This window comes from Piliocolobus tephrosceles, unplaced genomic scaffold, assembly GCF_002776525.5.
Source record: "Piliocolobus tephrosceles isolate RC106 unplaced genomic scaffold, ASM277652v3 unscaffolded_45089, whole genome shotgun sequence".
Taxonomy (NCBI): Eukaryota; Metazoa; Chordata; class Mammalia; order Primates; family Cercopithecidae; genus Piliocolobus; species Piliocolobus tephrosceles.
The window spans coordinates 1-7,388 of NW_022329964.1; the positions used below are offsets into that span (position 1 = coordinate 1).

The 7,388-nt window shown below is 53.4% G+C and overlaps 1 long non-coding RNA gene across 2 annotated transcripts; it reads right to left on the reverse strand.

Moving 5' to 3' along the window:
* Positions 1-6: 6 nt before the first annotated feature.
* On the reverse strand, positions 7-6,360 carry LOC113224506. Of its 2 annotated transcripts, XR_003309237.1 has the most exons (7): positions 6,346-6,360; positions 5,547-5,780; positions 5,288-5,394; positions 3,874-4,021; positions 2,033-2,243; positions 1,615-1,734; positions 7-805 (listed from the first exon to the last, which is right to left on the reverse strand). It is a non-coding gene; the product is annotated as an uncharacterized LOC113224506 (long non-coding RNA). The 2 variants fall into 2 exon arrangements; XR_003309238.2 differs by lacking the exon at positions 6,346-6,360 and having other exon boundaries at positions 5,276-5,394; positions 5,547-5,794.
* Between the last annotated feature and the right edge of the window lie 1,028 nt (positions 6,361-7,388).

Consider the following 7,388-nt stretch of genomic DNA (forward strand, 5'->3'; position numbering starts at 1 on the left):
CCCCTTACCTTGGGGAGTCACCGCATGCCTGAGCTCCAGGTCCCCCCACTGATGCACAAACCCACCCAGGCTGTCTCTGATGTCCTCCCTTTTTCAGGGCGAGTGCTGTGGAGCCTGCATTCAATGCATTCCCACACAGCTGCACACCTACTGTGTACTGCGCCGCAAGGCACAAGGCTCTGGGGCATGCGGCCCACCCAGGGTTTCCTGTCTCTGGAGGAGGACAGATGATCCTGGCACAGCACCAGGGGATGCCCGGCCTTAAGGGGCAGGCTGCTGGACGGGGAACTGGGATTTCATCAGCCAGAGAGCTGTGTGGTTGATGACGGTGGGAAGAGCACAAGACAAAGGGAATGTGCCACTCAGCCTGGCACATACACGGACCGAGATGCCTGGCATGTCTGGAAGGCAGAGGGCACACTGGGTGGCCCTTGTGGTCAGCAGCGGGAAGAGACAGGAAGCAGAGCTCAGCACTGCGTGAGAGACCTCGTGCTGTGCCGCACGGCTGGACGGGGGAGCCAGCTGGGCAGATCTGCCTGCCTGGACAGGAGACCAGGACAATCCAGCAGCTGTTTCAGCTACTGCCCTACAGACCTGGAGGCTGGGCTCTGGCAAAGTGTGGATCCTGGCAGGACAGGGGCTCAGGGGACTTACCCAGAGTGATGCTGAGTGCTAGGGCCATGTGGGCAACCTCCAAGCCCTCCTGGGGCTCCTCCAGCGTGGCCAGCAGTGCCACCAGCTTGTTGCACAGCTGCGGCTCCGCCTTGCAGTTGCCCGTAGTCACTGCCAGGGGCAGGGTCGGGTCCTACCACACAGGGAGGTGGGGTCAGGCTTCCTGCAGCACCCACCTTGCCCAGCGCCTTCCTCAGAGCTCAAATGTGTGCTTGGAGCATCCCACGCCCCAGTTACCCCTGCACCTCCTGCACGTCCGCAGAGCTCTGTGCTCTGGGATAACGCACGGTTCAGACACCCAAGTTGGGGGTTGAAGAGTCACCTGAGGCCCATCTAGCTACACCCGGCAGCCTCAGACCAGCCTCTCCCACCTGGGCACTGGGGGTCTGACTCGGGGGAGCCAGCACTCCTTTCTGCTCTAAAAACACATTTATCTGTGCCCAGAGCTGAGCCACACCGTGAGCTCAGAGGAAGGGAGAAGCCGTCCCCGCTTCGGGGTGCAGGCAGACTTGGGCCCTGGCCCTGGGCCTCCCACTGACATGCTGTGTGTCCTTTGACATGTCCCTGTGCTTCTCTGAGCCTCAGCTTCCTCATCTGGAAGATGGGGACAGGACTTCCCACTCATGGTTGCTTGAGATCATCAGGTGCAAGGGTAGAGCCACTGTCATGTCCAGACCCGAGTGTTTGTCCCGGGCAGGGGGCACAGTCAATATCATTCCTGGTGAGACCACAAGGATAGGGCCATTGCCACATCCAGGCCCCAAGCGTTTGTCCCGGGCAGGGGCACTGTCAGTATCATTCCTGGTGAGACCACTGGGAAACTAAGCATGTGCATGGGTGGCCCTGCCTCCAGGTGGGAGGCCTCTGCCCTGCCACACCTGTGCCTCAGCCCGCCAGGTGACCCCCTGAGGCCCACATTCATCAGCCCACAGGCCAGCTCACCCGGTAGAAGGACACGGATTTCTCCCGCTCCCAGGCCTCGTTGAAGATGTCTCCAGCTGCCTCAAACGGCTCCAGCCCCAGGTTGGAGTCACCTGTGTACAGGACCACATTCTGTGCCACCTGAAAGGAGCAGAAGTTCCCTCAAGACCCACACTTGGCGAGGTGGCCACACCCACCTTCGCCAGCCTCCTTCCTCTCACACACTGCAGGTACACCTGAGCATTTTTCAGACCTGTGCATTAGGGCTGCCCCACCACTGGCATGAGGACAATGAACTGATGCACTTGAGTGTCAGGAGGTGACTGAGCAGCTGCAGCCCAGGAGCCCAACACCTGTGAATCCTATCAGGGATAGCCCTAACCCACCCCCCCCAACTCAAGTAGTCTCCGTGGCCCCCAGATTGCTGGGAGCCCATCACCTGGTTCCTTTCTGCGTTGCCACATCCCTGCCGCAGTTCAGGGCCACAGATCAACAGTGTTTGTGGGTGGGCTTGGTCCCCTCTTGGCCATGAGCTGTTGATCCTTCTCCTCAGCTCAAGGACGTATACAGCAGGTGCTCAGTAATGAAAGCTTCACCAGGCTCGTGGGCTTCGCAATTTGTTCCAGATCACACTGTGTTTGGGAAAGCCTCTGAAAACAGCCATTTTGTAAGGAGATGTGCCACGTGTCGCTTGGAGCATGTTCTTCTGTGTGTTAACTGAGTGGTCCCATTCTTTGAGCATGAGCTGTATACCAGCAGGTGCTAGGCACTGTGAGGGGCCGCACCTCTGCCCTCAGGGAGAAGATGCTGGCCACTGGGGGAGGATGTGAGGGAACCAGTTGGAGGGAGGGAAAAGGCATACAACAGGTGCTCAGCAGTGGCTTAGGAATGAGTAGATGGATGGATGAATGGATGAGCAGATATGTAGACACATGGATGGATGGATGGGTGTGTGGATAGATGAATGCTTGAATGGATGGACGGATGGGTGGATGGGTGGTTGGAATGATGTGTGTATGTATGTATGGGTGGAGGGCAGATGATGTATGTACCTATGGATGGATAGATGGATAGACCAATGTATGGATAAATAAATGGACAGATAGATGAATGGAGGGGTGGATGGATGAATGATAGATGGACGAATAGATCAGTGGATGGATGGGTGAAAGGATGGATGATGGACGGATGGAAGGATGAACAGGAGATGAGTGGATGGATAATGGAAAGATGGATGAATGAATGATGGATGGAAGGAGGAACAGGTGAATGGATGGATGGATAGATGAATGGATAAATGGATGGAGGATGGATGATAAAAGGATGTATGAAGGATGGATGGATAAGTGGGTGGATGGAGAGATGGACGGATGGATGGAAGGATGAACAGGAGGTGAGTGGATGAATGATGGGTGGAAGGATGAACAGGTGAATGGATGGTTGGTGGAAAGATGGATGGATGAACAGGCAAATGAATGGACAGGTGGATGAATGGATAAATGGATGGGCAATGGATAGATGGAAGGATGAACGGATGGAAGAATGAGCAGGAGGTGAGTGGATGGATGATGGGAGGATGGATGAATGATGGATGGAAGGATGAACAGGTGGATGGATGGTGGCTGAATGGATGGATGATAAAAGAATGGATGAAGGATGGATGGGTGATGGATGGATGAATAGAAGGATGAATAGGTGAATGGATGGATGATAAAAGGATGGATGGATGGAGGGATGGATGATGAATGAATGGATGGGTGGATGGCAGATGGTTGGATGGATAGAAGGATGAACAGCTGGATGGATGGATGAAGAGGTGACCAGATGAATGACGGATGGATGGATGAAGAATGAACAGTTGGATGGATGATGGAAAGATAGATGGAAGGATGGATGGATGGACGAAAAGGTGAATGAATGGATGGATGATAAAAGGATGGATGGATGATGGACGGAGGGATGGATGATGGATGCGTGGGTGGAAAGACGAACAGGTGAATGGATGGATGATTGGATGGATGGATGGAAGGACCCACAGATGTATGGGAAGATGATGGAAGAATGGATGGATGGATGATGGATGGAAGGATGAACAGGTAAACAGATGATGGAAGGATGAATGGATGGGTCGATGGATAGATGGGTGAATAGATGGATGATAAAAGGATAGATAAATGATGGATGGATGGATGATGGATAGATGGATGGAAGGATGAACGGATGGATGGATGGACAGAGAGTGAACAGCACAGGGGCCCTCCTGCATCCCTTGCCACTCACCTGGATGAACAGGTCCACCAGCTTGCTCTGCCGCAGGATGTAGTAGATCTTCCCTGCTTGCAGACAGGCATGCGCCTCTTCTTTCTTCTGGAGATCAATGAGAATCCCTAGACTTTGTTTGGTGTAGTCCAGAGTGGATCTGTAGGCCCTGGAACCAGACACACGTGTCAGAACAAGGGCTCTCATCCTCCTGGAACCAGTCTGTCTCCTCCCGTGGGTCTGGTGACAGATGAATCTGGCATGTGGGGACTGGGAACGGCCCTCTTGTGTGTGCAGTGTTCTGCCCTTCCCAGGCTGCTGGGAGGGCCAGGGTGAACACACACGGCATGGAAAAGATGAAGGACATCCTTCTCAGGGAATCGAACATCATGCTGCCCTGTGGCAGGAGGAGTGTGCTAGCCCATCTCCCCTGCCTCCTAGACGTGGCCTGTGTCTTCTCCAGACGCACCAGGAGCCATTAGTGTTCAGAGGCTATCTAGGCCGATGGTTCTCAAGGTGTGCAGGCATCACAGTCACTCGCAGGCCTGTCTGTATAGCTTGCTGGCCCTGCCCCCAGAGCTTCCGGCTCCACAGACCTGGGGCAGGACCCAGAACTCCCACTTGCCACAAGCTCCTAGGTGACATAGATGCTGCTCTGCTGGCCCAGGGACTACACTTTGAGAAGCATGGCTCTAGAACACTGGCCCATTTTCCTTCTGTGAACCTGAGGCCAAGACTGGAGCCAGTCTCCCGGGTCCCCATGGAATCTGGCTCCTTCCCTGCTCTCTCAGTAAGTCTGACACTCAAGGGGCTGTGACTGCAGCAATGTCACCAGGCCCTGTGGGTGGGGTGGCCAGGGCCATGGTTACCCCACCAGGTCAGGATACTCGGGGGAAGCTGAGTGGGCCACCTATGGGACGTGAGACCTTGAAACCCTGCCCCAGGGAAGCAGGTGACACAATTGGCTCTGTCTTCTGTGGGAGAGAAGCCACAGGTGGCTGCTGTGGTCACATTTAAGGGGACAGATGAAAGCCAGGAGTGAAGACTTGGGGCAGGCAGAGGTCAGATGACAAAAGCCACCATAGTAGGAAGAACAGCCCAGAGTGCACGTACTGCCTCTGCTGGGGTTGAGATGACCTTTGACTCAACAAGGGAGGCTCAAGCTGGGACTCACAAGCCAGCAGCAGCCCTGGGACAACCCCAGACCCACCAGCTCAAAGCATCTGATGCCAAGGAACAAAATGATCCAAAGGAAAGGGGCTGATGGGGCCCTGGGCCAGCTTCCCTGTGCCCCCTTCCCTGCCCCTCCTAACCCCCTTGCCCCCCTCCACACCCCCACCACTGCAAAGCCAGCCCTCACTGCTCGGTGCCCAGGGACAGGTAGAGCTGACTGATGGTCTCCAGGACCTGCCCCCTCCAGCACCTTGTCGGTCACCTTGTGGGCCAGAGGAAGCTGGAACTCGTGGTAGAGGACACACTGGGCCTCGCTGGGCATGACAACGCTGTAGAAGTAGCACAGCCACTGGACGGCCCGCAGCTGGCCTGGGCAGAAGACAAAATGGAAGACGTCAGCCTCCTAGCATCGAAGTGAGGCTGGCTGGGCTCGGAGGCCCCTGCGCTGTGCTTGTCTCTTTCACACCTCTGTGAACCTGGGCCCCATAGGCGGGGAGCCTGAGCTCAGACAGGCCATGTACCTGTACAAGGGCAGACACCGAGCACACTGTGACATGGGCACAGCTTGGTGAAGATGCTCATGGTAGAGGCCGGCCTTCTTTACAACTCCCAGGGCCGAGGTCCTGGCCAGGCTCGGCCCCTGCACCAGGCCATCTATTTCTGCTTCACAAAGTCCCTCTGGTGAGGACCAGGGCCGTCTTCAGCCTGAGATGATGAGGCCACAGGCACAAGTAGCCCCTGTCGCAGATGGAACCCTGAGAGAGCAAAGCCAAGCATCATGTCTGCCACACATGGCATCATGTTGGGGGAATGGGGTTCAAAGCCAGCCCCTGGTGTTTCCACACATGCTTCTGTCATACAACCAGGCTCCAAAACCATAGGCTCACTGGCCTCTCCCAAAGCCACGGTGCTGGGAACAGTGGAAAGCTTCTGATTTTCTAGTGTCAGAAACATTCTGAAGATTAACACCGGAAACCAGGTACGCCGAATGGACATCTGTCACACACGCCCCCCAATGACAGCTGAATACACAGTCCTCTCGAGTGCCTATGGGACATTTCCAATGACAGACCATGTGCCAGGCCACAAAACGAACCTCAGTGAATGGAGAAGGACTGAGGCCAAAGCAGAAGTGTTCTTCAGCTGTACTGGCACGAAACTGGAAATCAAGTGAAGGAAAGTGGGAAATTCAAAAATATGTGGAAATTACACACTCCTAAACAACCAGTGAGTCAAAGAAGAGACCATCAGGGAAACTGAAAACTAATTTGAGAAGAATGCAAACAAATGCACAGCACGGGCCAGCACGGTGGCGCACACCTGTCATCCCAGCACTGTGGGAGGCCGAGGCGGGAGGATCGCTTGAGTCCAGGAGTTTGAGATCAGCCTGGGAAAAATGGTGAAACCTCGTCTCTACAAAAAAATACAAAAATTAGCCAGGTGTCATGGTGCACATCTGTAATACCAGCTACTCGGGAAGCTGAGGCATGAAAATGGCTTGAACCTGGGTAGAAGTTGCAGTGAGCCAAGATTGCGCCACTGCACCCTCAGCCTGGGCAATGGAGCAAAACCTTAAAAAAAAAAAAAAAATAGCACAGCGTATCAAAAACTCCAAGATGCAGCTAAGGCAGTGCTGAAAGGGAAATTTATAACTGTAAATGTCTACATTCAAAGAAAGAAGAAAAATCTCAAATGAAAAACCTAACCTTCCACCTTAAGAAACTAGAAAATGAACTAAACCCAAAGTGAATAAAAGGAAGAAAATAATAAATGTGAGAGTGGAAATGGAAGTAAAAATACAGAGAATGGAAAAACAAAAGAGATAGTCAACAGAACCAAAAGTGGGTTTTTTGAAAATAACAAAATTGACAAGTCTTTCACCAGACTGACCAAGAAAAGAAAGATGATGACTAAAATCAGAGACTGAGCACCATGGCTCACGCCTGTCATCCCACTGCTTTGTGAGGCCGAGGTGGAAGGATCGCTGAGGCCAGCATTCAACACCAGCCTGGGGGAACATGATGAGACCCCATCTCTAATAAAAATAAATAAATAAACAATTACAAACCCAAGTTTCTAAAATCAGAAATGAAAGAGGAAACATTATTGCCGACCTGACAGAAATAAAAGGATTCCATGAAAACACTACGAACAATTGTACACCAATAAATCAGACCATCTAGACACAACAGCCAAACTCCTAGAAGGACACGAACTACCGAAAGTGACTCAAAAATGATCCCAAGTAAGCATGTGGGGTATCAACCCCACCCTCGGTCTCCTCGACCGTTCAGCACAGGGTGGGGAGACAGGGACGCATGATCTCTATTCCCTGGCCTGCATTTCCAAGTCTGAATCCCCCA